Below are 20,837 nucleotides of genomic sequence, written 5' to 3'. Positions count from 1 at the left end.
GTTTTCTTATACACACCAACTATTGGTTTGATTGGACAGAAATTGGTCAGATAATCTGTTGGTGTAATACAGCCAATACTTTTGCAAGACAAAATTCTAAGCGTTTTCAAATGAGGCCTTATTCACATGTTCAGTATTTGGTGAGTGAATACAATCAGTGATTGCGAACCAAAACTAGGAGTGGATCCTACATACAACTGTGGAGGAGATCTCTGCATGTAATAGTTGTTTTCTCCTTCACTGACGAGCAGGAAATTGCCAGGAAGGAAAGCTTTCTTCCCAACAATTGCCTGCTGAATTTTCCCATGCAAAGAGACCTTAAAGGCTATGTACACACTTTTGGGGCAATTTTTGATTGGCTTTTTTGTAAGTTTTTTTTTAAATGCGGCTTGAATAGCTGCCGCTTGTGCAGATACGTTGTACCCACTAAACAGGTGACATCTACCTACAATAATTATAAACATATGTTGGCTTCATGTAACGGGGCGCCGAAGGTCTCCCATCAGCCGCAGACCTGCTGCTTAGCTTCAGGAGCGAGGATCTGTGTTCAGCCTCGTTCCCAGGGCGACTTTGCTAGCTGGGAGTCCCCCTGCTCCTAGGTCTGCCTTGAGTGCCGAGCTGATCACGCAGTGCTCGACTTGTCTGTCTGTCGGTCATGTGACGCTGGCCACGTCACATGACCCTCACTCCCCACTATAAATACATAGTGGTTTTGGTCCCTTAGGCTGTGTATTATTATTGTTATTTAGCTTACCTTTGGATTTGACCCTTGATCTGCTTCTTGACACCGTCTCCACCAGACGGAATGACAGCATTTCAAAGGCCTGTGATTCTGTCACGGAGTAGCGTCACGAGTATAAAGATAGAACGGAGGTGCACCCCCTGAGCTGCCACCCGGTCCCCTGTCCCTGCCTACTTGCACCACCCGCCCTAGGTGACGGGGCGCAACTGGGCGACAGTCCCTGACCTGAGTAAGTGCAAGCAGAGAGATAGAGACAGCAGAGAAGCGGACAGCCAATGAGAGGTAGCACTCGAGCGGACAGAGAGGTGGAACAAGCAAGGTACCACCAAAAACAGGAGGGCGAGGCGGGTCAACTAGCCCGGGTCAGTTCAGGAGGTCACGTCAGTACAAGAGAAGAGGCAAAGCTAAAATCCTAGACAAGCCAGATGGGCCCTGTTTTTTACTTGTTTTAATTTTTCTGTTACTTTCAGACGAGGTACTAAAAATATTAAGGCAGATGCCTTGTCCCGGAGTTTTAATGTCCCATCTTGCCGGCAAGGATCTTTCCTCTGAGATTCAACGGGCTCAGCAACTTGCTCCTCCACAAACACCGGCAGATAAGTTATTTGTTCCTGAGTGCTTTCGTTTTCAATTATTGGGTGAATGTCATGACTTCGTGCTCTCTGGTCATCCAGGTATTGCTGCCACTAAGGAATTGCTGCTTAGGCCTTTCTGGTGGCCCACTTTGTCTAAGGATGTACAGTCTTATGTTTTGGCTTGCAACGTTTTGCCAGGTCTAAGACCCTGAGAACACTTCCCGCTGGTGAACTACAACCACTACCCATTCCCTGCAAGCCATGGTCTCACATTTTCATGCATTTTATTTCTGATCTGCCCCCTTCTGAGGGGAAATCAGTGGTGTGGGTAGTGGTTGACCATTTTAGCAAGATGGTGCACTCCGTTCCTTTAAGTAAGCTCCCGGATGCGAAGACCTTAGCATCCTTGTTCATTGAACATGTGGTACGTCTGCATGGTGTCCCTGAGAATATCGTCTCTGATAGAGGCGTTCAGTTTGTTTCTGGTTTCTGGAGGGCTTTTTGTCGAAGATGCGACATCTCTTTATCCTTTCCATCCACAGACCAATGGACAGACGGAACGGTTAAATCAGGCAGTGGAGCTTTTTCTAAGGTGCTTTGTATCACATCATCAACTCTTATGGGTGAGATACCTCCCGTTGGCAGAATTCGCTATTAACAATCGAGTTAATTCTTCCACGGGGGTGTCTCCTTTTTTTGTAACAGTGGTTTGCATCCTCGCTTTTGTTCTAGTCCCTCTGTATCCTCACTTAACCCGCAGGCAGATTCTTTTACCTCTAGACTGTATACAGTCTGGGCACAGGTTCAAACGAACCTGGAAAAGGCCCAGGAAACCCAGTGTAAACATGCCAATAAGAGACGTTCCAAGGGGGTAAATTTTGTACTCGGCGATAAGGTGTGGTTGTCGACTAAGAATCTTGCTTTGAAACAGTGTTCTAGGAAATTCTCTCCGCGTTTCTTTGGACCATACAATATTATTGAGGTTGTTAACCCAGTGTCCTTTAGACTTAAGCTACCCGACTCCTTTCGTATACATGATGTGTTTCATAAGTCGTTGCTTAAGAGATATGTGTCACCAGTGGTTCCGGTTAAAAAACCTCCTCCACCTGTGGAGGTTGAAGGTCAGGAGGAATTCATCATCTCTAGAATTATTGATGTTAGAAAGGTTAGGAACTCCTTTCAATACCTGTTCCACTGGAAGGGCTATGGACCCGAGGAGAGTTCTTGGGCCCGAGCTACTAAGATCCACGCCCCGAGGCTCATCAAGAAGTTTCATGATGAGCATCCTGGGAGATTTGTACCCAAGGGCTTGGGTCCGGTGGCCCCTTGCAAAAAGGGGGAGTACTGTAACGGGGCGCCGAAGGCGCACTCGGTCTCCCATCAGCCGCAGACCTGCTGCTTAGCTTCAAGAGCGAGGATCTATGTTCCGCCTCGTTCCCAGGGCGGCTTTGCTAGCTGGGAGGCCCCCGGCTCCTAGGTCTGCCTTGAGCGCCGAGCTGATCACTCGGTGCTCGACTTGTCTGTCTGTCGGTCATGTGACTTTGGCCACGTCACATGACCCTCACTCCCCACTATAACTACAGGCAACCTGCTGGCTACAGGTTGCCTGTGATTTTGGTCCCTTAGACTGTGTATTATTATTGTTATTTAGCTTACCTTTGGATTTGACCCTTGATCTGCTTCTTGACACCTCTTCTGCCTGCTCCCTGAACCTTGACGCTACCTCTCGGATTATGACCTCGGCTTGCTTTTGGATTTTGGCTTTGTCTCTTCTCTTGTACTGACGTGACCTCCTGAACTGACCCCGGCTAGTTGACCCGCCTCGCCCTTCCGTTTTTGGTGGTACCTTGCTTGTTCCACCTCTCTGTCCGCTCGAGTGCTACCTCTCATTGGCTGTCCCGCTTCCCTGCTGTCTCTATCTCTCTGCTTGCACTTACTCAGGTCAGGGACTGTCGCCCAGGTTGCGCCCCGTCACCTAGAGTGGGTGGTGCAAGTAGGCAGGGACAGGTGACCGGGTGGCAGCTCAGGGGGTGCACCTCCGTTCTATCTTTATACCCGTGTAGCTACCCCGTGACACCTCATTTATATGTTGGAGCACTCATTAGTACAGGGGGACCGGGAAGCATTGAATGCAGCTCTCCCTGGCACTGTACTCACCGCTTCCTGCTCCTCAGCCGCTCGCTGTGCTGTGACTGCGTACAGCATGAGGACGTCAGCACGATTTGTGACCTCACATTGTGCGCATCGGGTCACAGAACAGTACATGGCAGGAAGAAGAAGAGAGCTGGATCCTAGGAACAGGAGAGGTAAGTTGATTTTTTATTTTATTTGCTCTGAGCATGGAGATCTGATCTGAGGTCTGGGGTGATTCACATTGGGGGTCTGATCTGAGGTTTGAATGGGGGGGTCTTATTTATATTGGGGCTCTTATGTGAGGCCCGGGGGTCATTCAAATTGGGGTTCTGATCAGAGGTCTGAATGGGGGTCATTCATATTGGGGTCTAAGCTGAGGTCTGATTGGAGGTCTTATTAACATTGGGGTCTGAGCTGAGGTCTGATTGAGGGTCTTATTTACATTAGGGTCTGATTGGGGTCTCTGATCTGAGGTCTGATTAACATTGGGGGTCAGATTGATGGTCTGATTTGAGGTCTAATGAAAAATATTTTATTTTCTTATTCTCCTATAAAACCTAGGTGTATGTTATGAGGAAGTGCGTCTTATAGGTTGAAAAATATGGTATTTAGCAAACTACCGAGTTTATTATTATAGATGCATTAGGCAGGCCAGCCAGTACTCTCTTTCGCCAGGGACCTGCTTTCTCAAAGTTGGTGCAGGGCCCCCCATAATCAACCATCTTGTAGAGACTTGCTGCTGTCTGCCGCTATGTGAGCAGGTAATATTTGCAGTTGCATGTTGCTGTACAGTGGACCCTCCAATTTTACTGGTGGGCCCTAGGCACCCCAGTCCGACACTGGTCACAGTAAAAAATATTTTTTATATTTAAAGCACCAAGGAGAAGTGAATACTTTTGCAAGGCATTGTACATACTGTATATATACGTTTCATCAGGCTCCCTTTCATGCACTGAAACCTTCTGAAAAGTCAAAAAGCTTCACATAACGTTAGATATAGATTGTTTAACGTACATTATCTGGTCTTCGCTGCTACGAGTCCCCAGGTTGTGTCTAAAGAGTAGTTGCTGACTGGTGAAGCAAACAGGAAAAAAGCATAACCAAACTGAGCCGAAGTTCAATGTCCGATAACAGAGAGAGGGAATGTCAAAGCCACATTGGATGCAAAATGGTAGTAAGGAGAAGCAACTTAAAACCAGGAAGGAACAAATGTGACAGAACAGCAATCAGACAGTCATAGACAGAGAAGGTTAGTCTAAGAAAGTAGTCAAAAGAGAGCCAAATCAGAACACATTGGGAATGCCCTATAACAATAACATAGCACTAGGAAGTGGGAAAAAACATGGTAAGTGTATAGTGGGCCATGTCCCTGGTACCGTCGAATCCTGTTCCTTGTGAAGTACTATTAGCTCTTTTAGATATATGGAAACTTGCAAGTGTAAGCAACCAGCACCGATGAAAGAAGACTCGCGTACAGTCTGCTAGGTTTCCAAGAAATTCTGTGTCTCTGTTAACATGTGTTAGACCTTTTACTGGGCTAACCCTGGCCTCCATGGCACATTGCCGCCCAATAATATGACAGATAGGCAGGTACAATCCACCTTATGCCTTGACCAATAGGAATACATTTTAGAACTGGAAGGTACACATTTGCACACTTCCTGAGAGTGCCGGTGGGTGGAGCTCAACATGCTCACAATCCACTACCACACCCAAAACATTGTGCAAATGCTTCCAAAAGAATCAGCCTTTACTTAAACAGATATAGCCCTAATCGGACAACATCCCATTTAATCCAGTACAAATCTCCTACTGACCCAAAGTGAACCTCTGTTAGACATGGTTTCCGAAAGGGGGGGGATAAGTCCCTAAGGAAGGTCTTTTAAAACAGGGTCGACCAAGAAAGGTGATATAGCATTCACATGGACAACCAGTCCCACCAACCAATGTTTAGCAGCATGTTGGGGCCCCCATGGTTCAGTGAGACCGGCATCAGTGTGCTATACCCCAACCGTTGCTGATGAGGACCCGCTGGCAGCTTTCACTAAGAACATTGCTCTCAGAACCAGCAGCCATTAGATCCCCCGTCAAGACCAACGGTGGTGGCTTTCACATGGGGGAGTAGGAACCCGATGCTGATCTATAGAATTTCCCCTTGTAACGTCCTGACCCGATCACGCTCTTTTATAACCGTAATCCGGTCAGACCTTACACAGGGAGGCATATACAAAATAAACCAACAGAACATTCCTAAGCAAAAAAGAAAGTCCACTATAGTCATCCTATGCTAAAAAAAAAAAAATTTCCACGACATAAGGCAAACCAGGTTTCAATAAAAAGTACCCGACACTCAGACTGATGAACTTAGCAACCCCCGATTGTTCTGATTACTGAAACTCCTGATTGTCAGAACCTGCAAGATCTGATATTGGTCGGGCTGGTGGACATCCCCATCAACATCACCAAGAGGACCAGAGCAGTGGCATATTGTAGGAACAGATGTTCAAGGACCTTGCTGTGTTCCATTTTTATTATACAGTAAGTATTTATATAGTTCCAAACTGACAGAGGGGCCTGATGACATTGCTTGTATGTCTCTGGGATACCCTCTTCCCTCACTCTCTGCAGAACACTCACAATATCTGGACCAGCCCTTGCATTTGGAGGAATTGGGCATCTGTACTCAAATCGTTCCCCAATGAAAAAGCTCCAGTTGTGAATGGTACTCCCCGCTGAGATTTCAAAAAAAATATAAAGATATATTGACACCTAAGTTATTGACTGTGTTTAATGAGGCTTTAGAAAGGGGAGTATTACCAATTACATGAGAGAGGCGATCATGTTGTACTACCCAAACCTGGGAAAGATCTGACACTTCCCATCTCGTATCGACCTATTTCCCCATTGATGTTAGATGTTAAGATTTTAGCCAAAGTTCTAGCGAATGGACTTCAGAAGTTGGCTTTATGCCCGATAAATCTACTTTGGTTAACTTAAGAAGGCTATTTATTAAAATCCAGAGAAGTTCTGAAGGCAATCCTCCCACTTGACATGGCTAAGCCTTTGACAGCATAGAATTGGAATATCTCTGGGTCGTGTTGAGGGCCAATGGGTTTTAGGAATGTATTTCTCTGATGGGTGCAATTATTGTATCAACTTCCCACAACTTGCCACCAGATCTGAGTTGGGGAGACGTACTCAGCAGGGATGTCCTCTCTTCCCTCCTCTTTGCCGTCACTTTTCAGCCGCTAGTGTGTCTAATTAGGTCCTTTCCACATCTCGTCAGCTTTCCTGCAGAGGCGTATGAGGAAAAGGTATCTTTGTATGCTGATAACATGCTAGTCTACGCTTGGGGACATTGAAAAGGTCTCTTGACACCCTTATTGCAGACTTTGGTCCTCGGTCGGGCCTCTTTGTCAATTGGAACAAATCACCTTTTTCCGCTGGCCCCTTTACCCCCTAACTTCGCATTATCCAATGTGCAGCTACAGATGGCGTATAGTTTAAAAAATCTAGGCATTAATATATCCTCTGTTCCTGGTAACTATATTAAGGGAAATATAGAACCAGTTTGGCCAAAATCAATACCTGGTGTAACATGTGAATAACGGCGGTGGGAAGAAATAATCCCCTTATGCCGCAACTGATGTATGTCCTACACAACTCCCCGGTGTGGATCCCTCAGAGTATATTTTTTAAGATTCAGGGTTTATTTAGGACTTTAATTTGGAGGAAACGTGTGGCTAGGATTAAATTAGGGAGAGGTAAAGATTCAGGAGGTTTTTCTGCTTCAAAACCCTGGCTTTATTTTATTGCCTCTAAATGACAGCATTTAAAGGGGTAGGACCAATCTCGTAATGTGGATTCAATGATGAAACTAATGTCCTACCTTGTGGGGTGAAAGGTCCCTATTACCATCTTGGAGACAGGTGGTATACCTGCTTCTACATCTCGGCTTCCAACGATTGATCTGATGTATAGGGTGTGGCGCAGGTTTAGAGACTTAGTAGAAGGTGGTTGGTTTGACTCATCTGACCCCGTTGTGGGAGTTTATTGTACAATACATGTGAGCTCTGCTTCTTAACCGCATAAGGAAGCTGTTGTGGCTCCATTCTTGTATTTGTATTGTCATTGCAAAATGTTTAATAAAAAATGAGCTGATCTAAAAAAAAACATATTACAGGTAAAATTGGCAGGTACAGTATATGTGTGTACAGTATATCTCAATCTATGAGCCCTACTGGGACAGGGATTCTTGTGAATGAATACAATCTACTATATGTACAGTGCAGAAGAATATATTGCCAATTCAGAAATCACAGCAAAATATAAGATTCCTTGTCATATCCATATTCCCTATATGGAAACTGTAAACTTGATAACATTTTCTAGTTTAAAAAATGACAACAAATATATAAGCAAACTAGGGACTAATTGAAAACTGATGATTTTTTAATAAGTATGGCTGCCTGTAAGAAGTCAGAATCTCGTTGGTGTAGCCTATAACCATTACAACAAACTGCATGGCACAGTAACTCACACAGATTTGGCAAAATTTTTACTTGGACACTGGTATACTTAGAAGCAATGAGCATATCGTTACAGTCTCAAAGAGGGCACAAACTTGATGGTTACACATAATATTGTGGCACACAGCTTGGTGGTTATCAATAGCCACGGAACAGTTTGCAGAATAACTCTGCAAGTGGTTGGCTGCCAACAGGGCAGTCTCTTTACTCTTCATTTGGTTGCTAACAGTAACATGGCAGTCTCTATACTCCATAAGTGGTTGCAAAAAGCAATGGGTATAGTGTCTATCCACCACAGACAGTTGCCACTGGTAACAGACCTTGGTCACAGTGTATCTCAGGGTTACTATTCACAGAACACTTACAGCAGGCGGGTGCAGGATGTAGTGGGCTGGCTAGGTCACAATTTCTGGGGAGCATTAACCTCTGAATATTACTACTCAAGTTAGTCTCCAGGCCAGAAGTGGTCCAGAAATAGGAGAGATTGTGCCTCTCTCAGAATGAGTGCTTACTCCAGGGACCCAATCAGTGACCGCAGTCCTCAGCAGATCCTTGGCCTAGAAGGTAAACCATATCTGGTCAGGTAAATTTAAGGGTCTCTACCACTCTCAGCAGCCACAACCATGATCCTTTTTACTACTAACTAACTGGTGGCAGACGCACCTTAACTCAGCAGCACTCTGGCATATACACACTGACTAACCGCATTCGCATTATGAGTGACAAAGAATTCCCTGCTGCAACATGTTTGCCTCTTTAATAACAACTAAGGTCTCATGCACACAAACATATTTTATTTCCATGTCCGTTTTTTTTTGCGGGCCGTATGCGGAACCATTCATATCAATGGGTCCACAAAAAAAAAGGAAGATACTCCATGTGCATTCCGTTTCCATATGTCCGTATTTCCATTCTGCAAAAAAATAGAACATGTCCCATTATTGTCCACATTACGGACAAGGATAGTACTGTTCTATTAGGGGCCAGCTGTCCCGTATTGCAAAATACGAAATGCACACGGACGTCATCCATATTTTTTGCGGATCCGTTTTTATGCGGACCACAAAATACATACGGTCGTGTGCATGAGCCCTAAGGGTGAGATTTATCAACTCTGGTGTAAAGAAAAACTGCTTTAGTTGCCCATAGCAATCAATCATATTCCATCTTTCATTTTCCAAAGGACCTTTGAAAAATGAAAGGTGGAATCTTTTATTGGTTGCTATGGGCAGTTTTTCTTCAATAGTTTTCTTTTTTCTTTAAAGGGAACCTGTCACCTGGATTTGTGTATAGAGCTGAGGACATGGGTTGCTGGATGGCCGCTAGCACATCCGCAATACCCAGTCCCTATAGCTCTGTGTGCTTTTTATTGTGTAAAAAAAAAAATTTGATATGTATGCAAATTAACCTGAGATGAGTCCTGTCCCGGAGATGAGTCCAGCGTGAAGGAGCCCAGGACCTCCGCGTCCACAGAATCTTCTCCTTGCTACCTGACGTCAGAAAGCTAGAGCACCGTAATCTCGCGATGCGCGAGATAGCGCATGCGCAGTGTCATCATAGTGTTCCTTCCCTGTGCTGGCATCAGCCTCAGAGAAGGAACTGCGCATGCGCTAGCTCGCGCATCGCGAGAGTACGGCGCTGTAACTTTCTGACGTCAGGGAGCAAAGAGGAGATTTTGAGGATGCGGTGCTGGGCTCCTTCACGCTGTACTCATCTCCGGGACAGGACTCATCTCAGGTTAATTTGCATATATATCAAATCGGGTTTTTTTACACAATAAAAGCACCCAGAGCGGGACTGGGTATTGCGGCTGTGCTAGCGGCCATCTAGCAACCCATGTTCTCAGCTCTATACACAAAATCCAGATGACAGGTTCCCTTTAAATACTCAGTGTCTGTGCTTCTTTTCTGGGTATAGCAAAAGCTTTGTGCATTTGTTTCCATGAGTCTTTTCATAGTTTAAAGTCTATTGGTATTAGATTAGCAGATCCTGGGATCTCTGGTTCTATGATCTTTTATTACTGCAAGCATAGTAGTTATATTTCTTGTGTTTTTCTGTTTGGTTTGGATTGTATTGGCTGTCTTTCTGGGTTATATTGCAGGGTCAGTTCTGCTGTCCTCTTTATTTCTGCTCACTCTCAGTCACCTATCGGTGAATTATTTTTGTGTATTTGTTGCCTGATGGTCTTCACTTTTTTTTTTTGTGACTGTCCAGTTTGTTATGCAATTCTCCTTACTGTATGCCCTAGAAGAGTCTAAGTAGAGATAATGGGGAACTTTTATTAAGACCGATGTTTAGACACTGGTCCAAAAAAGCCCCTGAGCTGGCGGTGATACACTTCCTTGCTGTCTTACATTTATACCATTTTCTATGCCTAAACCAGGTGCAGAAAATGATGAATGAGACAGGAATACCATCCTGTCCCCTTCCCCGCCCATTCCACACCCATTTTTTTAGATTTGGCTTGAGCGGGGAAAAAGTAGCAGTAGCAACATGGCATGTGAAAAAAGGGGTGCATATCTGTTCGGAAAATGACCCCCAATGTAAGAACTTGGGAAAGGTGACTGGTATAGGTGAACTCCAGTTCTGCAGTCTTATGAGCAACCCACTTCAACCCACACAGGAAAGCCCACCACTCCTCACTTGCGCAGACAGGAAAGCCCGCCATTCCTCACCTGCACAGACAGGAAAGCCCGCCACTCCTCACTTGCGCAGACAGGAAAGCCCGCCACTCATCACCTGCGCAGACAGGAAAGCCCACCACTCCTCACTTGCGCAGACAGGAAAGCCCGCCATTCCTCATTTGCGCAGACAGGAAAGCCCGCCACTCCTCACTTGCGAGTTACAGCAAGGAAGAATCTGGTAAGCCACTTCATCAGTAGATACTGATTCTTTGTGTATTATAAAGCCCTGACTATTACAGCCTGTGGCAAAGAGAATGTATGGTTTAATTTGGTAAGTAGTGAAATTCTTATCCATAGTGGGCAGTATTATAGTAGTACATAACATAGTAACATAGTACATAAGGCCGAAAAAAGGCATTTGTCCATCCAGTTCGGCCTGTCTTCCTGCAAGTTGATCCAGAGGAAGGCAAAAAAAAAACTGTGAGGTAGAAGCCAATTTCCCCACTTTGGAGTCGGGAAGGAATTTTTTATTCCACTAATCAGGCAATCAGAATAACTCCCTGGCTCAACGACCCCTCTCTAGTAGCCATAGCCTGTAATCACATTCTTGTACATAGGGGGCAGCAGGAAAGCCCGCCGCTGCTCACCTGCGCAGACAGGAAAGCCCGCTGCTGCACAACCAGGAAATACCGCCCACTCCTCATCTGCGCAGACAGCAAGAAGAATCTGGTAAGCCGCATCACCAGTAGATACCGATTCTTGTGTATTGTAAACATCTAGGCAGGTCAGGTAATTATTCATCATTGTTATACACAGGCTACAACACTTAGATTAGTATGGCAACATGTAAAATCACAGACTTTTTCAAAGATCTATCCTCCAGAAAATCTTGTACCTCTTCACTAGAGCATCGAAATTTAAGTGAAGCCCTTTCATTAGTCACAGACAACAGTTCATCTGATCAACGATCTGATCAAAGAGCCAGTAGTGGGACAAAAGGTTCTGCCAACAGAGCTGAGCGAAATTTTAAAAGTTTACGGCTTCAGGAATTTGCTTGGCTTAGATATAATAAAGAGAAATAAATGATGTACTATGAGTTTTGTTCTAAGGCTGGCCCAGATATTGCTGGCAAAACAGATTTTATCAAAGGAACGCATCATTTCAAAAAAGAAACTATAAAAAAACATGGAGTGAGTCAGAATCAAAGAAATACTCGTGATTGTATCATAGCCCGGTGTGCCCCAACAGAGACCACCTTTAGCCTGTTCTGTGTCCAGAGCTTGTGAAAAAATGGCCAAGAAAGATTTCAAAGAAATGCTCGTGATTGTATCATAGCCCGGTGTGCCCCAACAGAGACACCTTTAGCCTGTTCTGTGTCCAGAGCCTGTAAAAAAATGGCCGAGAAAGATTTCAAAGAAATAAAGCTTAAATTTAATGCAGCCTACATGATTGCATGTGAACAGCTACCATTTACAAAGTTTGCCTCTCAAATCTTGCTTAATGGATATATCCAAAACGTATGATAACGACACTGCATGCGCTGAGTTCATTGGTTGCATTGCAGATAAATTATAGCCCAAACAGTAAATAAAGCTAGCAAGGCAGTTTACATTTCAGTCATAACAGACTGTGGAAGAGAAAATGTGATTGTGGACTTAAGGGTCCATTTTGTCTGGTATACCAGTAAACAGTCTTGTTGGGTTAGCTGAGCTTCAGCATTGTCATGCGCAGGGATTACTAAAGTGTACCTATCATTTCAATCCTTTTTTCTTAATTCAGTACCTGTTATCTTAAACTTCAAATGTGTAATATATTGTCTATTTAAAAGTAGTTCCTAAATCCTCCGAATCCCTCCCCGATTTTGCGGTTGCTACAGTCTTATTACGGCCAAACATTGAGGACGTCTTCTGTTGTCAGGCTTAATCCGTAGACTGACTCACTGTGTGTGTCTACGGATTTCTTCCTGTTCGCAATGAAATGCGTGCTCCCGCAATGTCCGGAGAGCTCTCTCATTACCCAGCTTTCCCCTGGGCGGTGATGTCACAGCATTGGGCGGAGTCTTCCACAGCTAAAGAGCGCGGCAAGAGGCATAGTGGCGGGAGAAGCGCGCCTGGCGTCATCTTACTGCAACATTCTTGTGCTCTGCCCCTCAAAGATATTAAAGTACGGTACTTTATCTGCTCAAGGTTAGATTTATTCAGCGGTAAGTGCATAATCATCACAGTGAAATTTGTGTTTGTATATGGACTAAATAGCTCTCTCACTCTCTGATTATTCTACTTATTCCATAGCAGTGCAGCTCATGGAGGTGGGATGAGACTTGTATATATCCAAAGTGCGCCACTCGAGATCTCACTGTAACCTTCCTCTTCAGTCTTTTTATGTGTGTGCTAGAAGAAATTTGGGACATATTACCCTAAAAAGTGATTTTTCATTAATGGTAAGCATCAAACCATGTGACATTTCTTATGTAGTCCTTGTATATGTCAGACGATTTCCTTTACTTGTCTACTACAATATAGCTTCAATTCTTTGGTAACCTATTTTCAATATGTTGGAACGGTTTGTACATTGGACCTGCATGTTATAGATATATAGCATGCATTATTGATTTCATAGGTCTGATATACACACTCACCTAAAGAATTAATTAGGAACACCTTTTCTATTTCTCATTAATGCAATTATCTAGTCTAACCAATCAACATGGCAGTTGCTTCAATGCATTTAGGGTGTGGTCCTGGTCAAGGACAATCTCCTGAACCTCCAAACTGAATGTCAGAATGGGAAAGAAAGGTGATTTAAGCTATTTGGAGCGTGGCATGGTTGTTGGTTCCAGACGGGGCCGGTCTAGTAATTTCACAATCTGCTCAGTTACTGGGATTTTCACGCACAACCATTTCTAGGGTTTACAAAGAATGGTGTGAAAAGGGAAAAACATCCAGTATGCGGCAGTCCTGTGGGCGAAAATGCCTTGTGGATTGCTAGAGGTCAGAGGAGAATGGGCTGACTGATTCAAGCTGATAGAAGAGCAACGTTGACTGAAATAACCACTCGTTACAACCGAGGTATGCAGCAAAGCATTTGTGAAGCCACAACACGCACAACCTTGAGGCGGATGGACTACAACAGCAGAAGACCCCACCGGGTACCACTCATCTCCACTACAAATAGGAAAAAGAGTCTACAATTTGCATGAGCTCACCAAAATTGGACTGTTGAAGACTGGAAAAATGTTGCCTGGTCTGATGAGTCTCGATTTCTGTTGAGACATTCAAATGGTAGAGTCCGAATTTGGCGTAAACAGAATGAGAACATGTATCCATCATGCCTTGTTACCACTGTGCAGGCTGGTGGTGGTGGTGTAATGGTGTGGGGGATGTTTTCTGGGCACACTTTAGGCCCCTTAGTGCCAATTGGGCATCGTTTAAATGCCACGGGCTACCTGAGCATTGTTTCTGACCATGTCCATTCCTTCATGACCACCATGTACCCATCCTCTGATGGCTACTTCCAGCAGGATAATGCACCATGTCACAAAGCTCGAATCATTTCAAATTGGTTTCTTGAACATGACAATGAGTTCACTGTACTAAAATGGCCCCCACAGTCACCAGATCTCAACCCAATAGAGCATCTTTGGGATGTGGTGGAACGGAGCTTTGTGCCCTGGATGTGCATCCTTCAAATCTCCATCAACTGCAAGATGCTATCCTATCAATATGGGCCAACATTTCTAAAGAATGCTATCAGCACCTTGTTGAATCAATGTCACATAGAATTAAGGCAGTTCTGAAGGCAAAAGGGGGTCCAACACCGTATTAGTATGGTGTTCCTAATAATTCTTTAGGTGAGTGTAGATGGACAAATAGAAACAGACATGCATAAATCAGAATGGATTCTGTTTGACACAGGCACAAAAGTTTGTGACACTCTCTATTTATCAAATGGTAGAAAGGTAGAACGGGTTTAGTTGACCATAGCAACCCCCAAAAATTCCTCATTTCTTTTTCACAATGAGCTGTCCAAAAAGAAAGGAGGAAAAGGGGGGGTTGCTATGGTCAACAAAGGCAGTTCTACTTTACAATATTCTGATAATTTACCACAATTATTCAACAATAATAAATGACTTAGCCTTCCTAATAAATCTCATTGAGTTTCAGGATAGGTTCGTATGGTGAGAGTACTTGTGCAACCTTGACATACTATCTTAGTTGAGACATTATAAATGAATCTCATCACCACATCAATAGCATGAAATCCGACTATGTCAGATTTTGTTCAATTGCCATGTTGATTGTATGCATGCCTGTTTCATCAGTACTGCACAGCGAACCTGGACATGACACTTGTCGCGCGACTTGAATCGTGGTGTGACCCTAGCTTACAGGCTATTAAATTCATACTTGTTTTCACATTCTAACCCAGGGGTGGGCAATTATTTTTTCGATGGGGCCACATGAGAAACTGAAAATATTTTGGAGGGCCAGGCCAAAAGGCTAAACTCAATACTGCATAAAATCAATTGTATTTCTTTATAAAAAGCAGTAAATATCATTGTTGGACAACTGGTACGAGTACTTGTTATAGTTAAACAATGAAAAAGTGAGGTTGCCTTACAAGAAAAAAATTTAAATTTATTAAACAAAATTTCCCAAAACAATGAACATTTTTCACTATTTGTGACTCATATTAGTGAAAGCCATTGTCCCCCTGTGAATCCAGCCATTGTCCCCTGTGAATCCAGCCATTGTCCCCCTGTGAATCCAGCCATTGTCCCCCTGTGAATCCAGCCATTGTCCCCCTGTGAATCCAGCCATTGTCCCCCTGTGAATCCAGCCATTGTCCCCCTGTGAATCCAGCCATTGTCCCCCTGTGAATCCAGCAATTGTCCCACTGTGAATCCAGCCATTGTCCCCATGTGAATCCAGCCATTGTCCCCTGTGAATCCAGCCATTGTCCCCCTGTGAATCCAGCCATTGTCCCCCTGTGAATCCAGCCATTGTCCCCCTGTGAATCCAGCCATTGTCCCCCTGTGAATCCAGCAATTGTCCCACTGTGAATCCAGCCATTGTCCCACTGTGAATCCAGCCATTGTCCCCATGTGAATCCAGCCATTGTCCCCCTGTGAATCCAGCCATTGTCCCCCTGTGAATCCAGCCATTGTCCCCCTGTGAATCCAGCCATTGTCCCCCTGTGAATCCAGCCATTGTCCCCCTGTGAATCCAGCCATTGTCCCCCTGTGAATCCAGCCATTGTCCCCCTGTGAATCCAGCCATTGTCCCCCTGTGAATCCAGCCATTGTCCCCCTGTGAATCCAGCAATTGTCCCACTGTGAATCCAGCCATTGTCCCCATGTGAATCCAGCCATTGTCCCCTGTGAATCCAGCCATTGTCCCCCTGTGAATCCAGCCATTGTCCAATGTGAATCCAGCCATTGTCCCCTGTGAATCCAGCCATTGTCCCCTGTGAATCCAGCCATTGTCCCCTTGTGTACAGAACACCCCCCCGGCCCCCCCATCATATACAGAACACCCCCCCCCCCCTTACAATAGTACACACCCCTCCCCCCCCCCTTGCCTTTAGAAACGTAATGCTCAGAGATGATCAGCCATGTGTTAGTCACACTGACTACACACAGCACAGGGGGAGGCGGCCGCAGCTTCATGCTTGTCGGCTCTGTGACTGTCAGTGTCAGACAGTCACAGCCGATACTATGAGAGCCGCGGGCGCTGCGCTGTTACAGAGAAGGGAATAATTGCGGCCGGCCGGGTCCCGGGTACGGCTCGCACGAGGCACCCCCCCCCCCTGCTGTGTCTTACCTAGACAGTACTGCCGCTGACGCTGCCTCCCTGCCACCGCGCCATGCCACACGCAGCACGCCGAGTCGAAAGTCCTCTTCATTCGCGGAGGAGGGGTATCGTTGCTTGGCACGCCTCTGGCTCCGCCCGGGGGCCGGATTAAAAGGTCCGCCGGGCCGTATACGGCCCGCGGGCCGTAGTTTGCCCAGGTCTGTTCTAACCTGTACTCTTTTGTGACATTATATAGTGTGTAGTATCAAGTCAACCCGACTTACGATGAATCCCTTTGCAAATATCAACCTCAAGGCCCCGTTTTTTTTATTATTTATTGAATTTTATATTTTTGAAAAATATATAGCAGACCTAGTGTAAACTTAAATTTTTTTTTTTCATCAGTGACTGTTGAGATTGCAAAATAAACTCCTGACAGACAGCCGTGTAATCAAAAAAAAATTCAGAACTTTTTTCTCCACACCGGACAAAAAAGGTAAGTCAAAACCACCTGCACATCCCTTCCACAAACACAGCCCTTTTTCAACAATATTCATACTTACCTCTTTCCACTCAATTAGTAACAAGAATTTTTTGTTGTATTTTTTTGTTCATAAAAAATGCCCTCTTGTGTGGTTTCTGGATGTTTTTCTGGTGGCCGAGTTCGCAACCCAAGTGTAATATTACACGTTTTCCCAAAAAACTTACATCTGATAAAGATGCGGCTTCAACGGACAGGGGAACATTTTGGCAATATTGATGTACAGTATTTGCTCAGAAGGTCTCGGATGCTAAAAAGTTTGACACCTACAGAATGAGTTCTTTACATTTTCAACAAGATGCTTACGTGCATAATCCAGAAAAAAAAAAAAAAAACTCTATGTAAAGGATGCCATTCCCACTGTTTTCCCTAGTCAGTGGACTAGTGCGAATGACCCTTTTTTGGAAAGCAATCGAAAACGTAGAAGACTGGACGGTTGCACAATTGAATTTCCTAACACAAATATGAACTTTATTTGTTCAATCTTTCAAGTATTTCCTCATACAATGGAAGATGCAGCGTAGGAATAATGACAGATAGATAACAGATAGACAAACAGATCCAAGACGTGTGTCCTTAAATAAAAAAATTCAAACTCACTTCATCATGGTCCATAAAAAAGTACAATGTAAGATTTTAGATAAGGAGCACAATTTATCTAGCAAGAAGCGTAGTCACTCAAACCCGGAACCAAATGATCAAAATGCATGCACTTCATTGGTAAATGATATAGATGCACAATCCAGTAGTTTTTGTTGTCAATTTGATCTTGATGTAGGTGATTCGAACATATTAGATCTACAAACAAGCGCTACAATTGAAGTACAGATTAAAGAAGTCAATAATTTATATTTGTGCTAGTGATGGAATCCCTTATGCAGGCCCTTAGACAAAACAGTGATATCCAAGGTTTGAAAATTGGAACAAACGAATTTAAACTAGCAGCGTTTGCGGATGATTTATTAATCACTACCACCAACCCTCACAAATCCATGCCCAAGATCCTATCAACTCTTAGTCATTTTGGCTCCCTTTCGAACTTTAAGATTAACCCCTCCAAGACCCAAGTGCTCCATATAGGACTCTCCCCTGCTAGCATCTTATCTCTTCAAATAAACTCCCCATTTGATTGGAGTTCCCAACAATTAACTTATTTAGGAGTTAAATTATCCCCCCATTTACCTGATCTATTTAAACTAAACTATAGTCCTCTCTTAGCCTCTATGCAAACCCAGATAGACTCTCTAGACTCCAAATACCTCTCATGGTTTGGTAGGAAGAACATTTTCATGTCCCTGATTATGCCAAAACTCACCTACCTGATGCAAGTCCTTCCTATTGAAATACCCAAAGCATATTTTATCTCTCTGAATAAAATTATTCGCAGGTTTATCTGGCAGGGTAAAAGCCCCCGTATCTCCTTTGATACGCTAACCAAGCCTAGGACTAAAGGTGGTATAGGTCTTCCTGACCCTGAAGCCTACATGAGGGCAATCCAATTATCCAGGGCCATAGACTTGGTTAGGGAACCTATTCACAAATTTTGGCCTAAATTAGAAAATGCACTACTCCCCATCCCCAATCCGGGCTCTTCTGCTCGCAAACAAAACCACTCCCTCCATCGAACTTGATACCTAACCCCCTCACTCGTAACACTTTTAAGGTCTGGAAATGGTTTTCAGGAAGCTCTGATGGTCCTAAATTCCCTTCTCCTCTTCTGCTTATAAAAGACATATATTAACTTTAGCTCCTAAGGAACTAAGAGAGAGTTTGCCCAACAATCCTGAGATATCAGAGATATCTACCTCAAAGTTACTAGATACAGAAGGCTGTATTCTTTCCGATAACGAAAATACTTGCGTTATAGAGACAAGATACATAACCCCATTCTACAGCACTTCCTCAAGACAGAGGTTCTGTCGTGGGCAAAAAATGTCTCCCAAACAAGGAATCTAACTGGTTTGAAGCAATGTTAGGGTCTATGATATACCCATCCAAAACTATATCTAGAATATACAAAAGCTTGAAACTTTCCTCTTCCCTCTCTAAACCGGCAATTGTTGGCCTATGGGAAAGAGACTTAGAACGTAGTCTGTCGCCCCAGGAGGTCACCAAACTCTTAATCTCACCCCATAAACTATCCAGATGTATTCGCATACAAGAAAATAGTTATAAAATTCTTATGCGCTGGTACAAGACTCCTGACAAGACATGTTTGTATAGCCCAACAGCATCTGATGTCTGCTGGAGATGTCATACAACAAAAGGCAGCTTTATGCACATTTGGTGGTCCTGTGACCTAATTAAACCTTGGTGGCTCAAGATATTCAAACTATGTAACCAGATATGTCAGGTTTCTCTCCCATGTTCACCCGAGATAGCCCTGATATCACTGGGGATGGACACTCTGGGATCACACAAATCATCTCTTTTCTCATTTTTACTGGCAGCTGCTAGACTTCTCTTACCGACACACTGGTTGTCTACTGACACCCCAAGTATTGACCATTGGACTAACAAAGTAGATCAGATATACAGGCTAGAAGAAATCTCTCATTGGGAGGCACATTCTAGATCTTTTTTTCTGAAGGTATGGTCACCATGGAAGAACTATAGAGGTTTTTCTTAACAACTCACATAGATACATACCCATCTGGGTCGAATTCTTGTTTTGGTTTTTGAAGTCACATGGGGGATATCACATGTGACTCATCCCTTATATTGAGCAACAAGTCCTGACATTTCTAACTTGCAGTCTGACCTGAATCTTGCCTATGTTTAATAATAGCTAATACCTGTCAATGTTGGGCATATATGCCCGCCTGTTACTTGAATTAGTGACAATTTTTTAAAAATGTACTTGCCGTTTTCTTTTGTAATCACTTGCAATGTAATTACAATGTATCTTCTTGCTTGTAACATGCTATGATATTTACAAAACAATAAAAATTGTCAATAAAAAAAAAAAAAAAAAAAATCAAAAAAAAAAAAGAAGAAGTCAATAATGAGATATTTGAGCCTTTAATGGCTAGGGAATACTTGGAAGAATGCCCTTTATCACCCATACCACATGATATGAAGTGAACGGTAATATCATTGACTCAGATGAGGAGAGCCATGCCTCAACCAGGCACGAACATGAATTCAATTTTTCGTATCTCACAACTAATGGAATCTGGATCTTCTGAAGACGAATAAATAAATGAAAATGTCATTCCCGGTGATGATGAAGATGAGGAATTACTGTCAGAATACTCACCTAATATGCGAATCTTCCAGAGAAAATAACCCTCGTGACCGAGAGAAAATTCATAATATTTGAATCCTTTCTAGATCAACTCATACTTATAGGTGCCCTGCAAACATCGTTGGTAATTTGCATCATGCCTTTAAAGAGAATTGTTAAATGTAAAAGAGGTAGTTTCATTTCAGTGTATGGCGAATGTACAGGCAGATTTTTCACAGCCAGCCCAAAATTTGTCGGAAACCTGTTGGCAATATTATTTTATCTGCAGCAGTTTTAGCCAGTGGAAATACTTATGTGAAAATACTTGCAGGAATACATTTTATTGCTCCAGCTACTTTCTACAGACACCAAAATCAGTATGTGTATCCAACCATCGACTTCAAATGGAAAGAACAACAGTCAAAAATTCTGAAATCCCTTGAAAATCAGCCATTGTGTTTGGCGGGATGGACAATGAGACTCTCCAGGACACAATGCCAAATATTGTGTATACAGCCTGTTAGATGTCAATAGTGGTAAGATACTCAATTTCAATATCCAGCAAGTCAGACAAGGTACCACCTCAGCTGGGCTTGAGAAAGTTGCATGCCGAAAAGCGCTACAATTTCTACTGGAGCATCACATGAACATAAACTTCATATCCACCGATAGACA

The sequence above is a fragment of the Bufo bufo genome, chromosome 5 (assembly GCF_905171765.1).
Source record: "Bufo bufo chromosome 5, aBufBuf1.1, whole genome shotgun sequence".
NCBI classification, from domain to species: Eukaryota; Metazoa; Chordata; class Amphibia; order Anura; family Bufonidae; genus Bufo; species Bufo bufo.
This window is presented reverse-complemented; position numbering follows the sequence as displayed.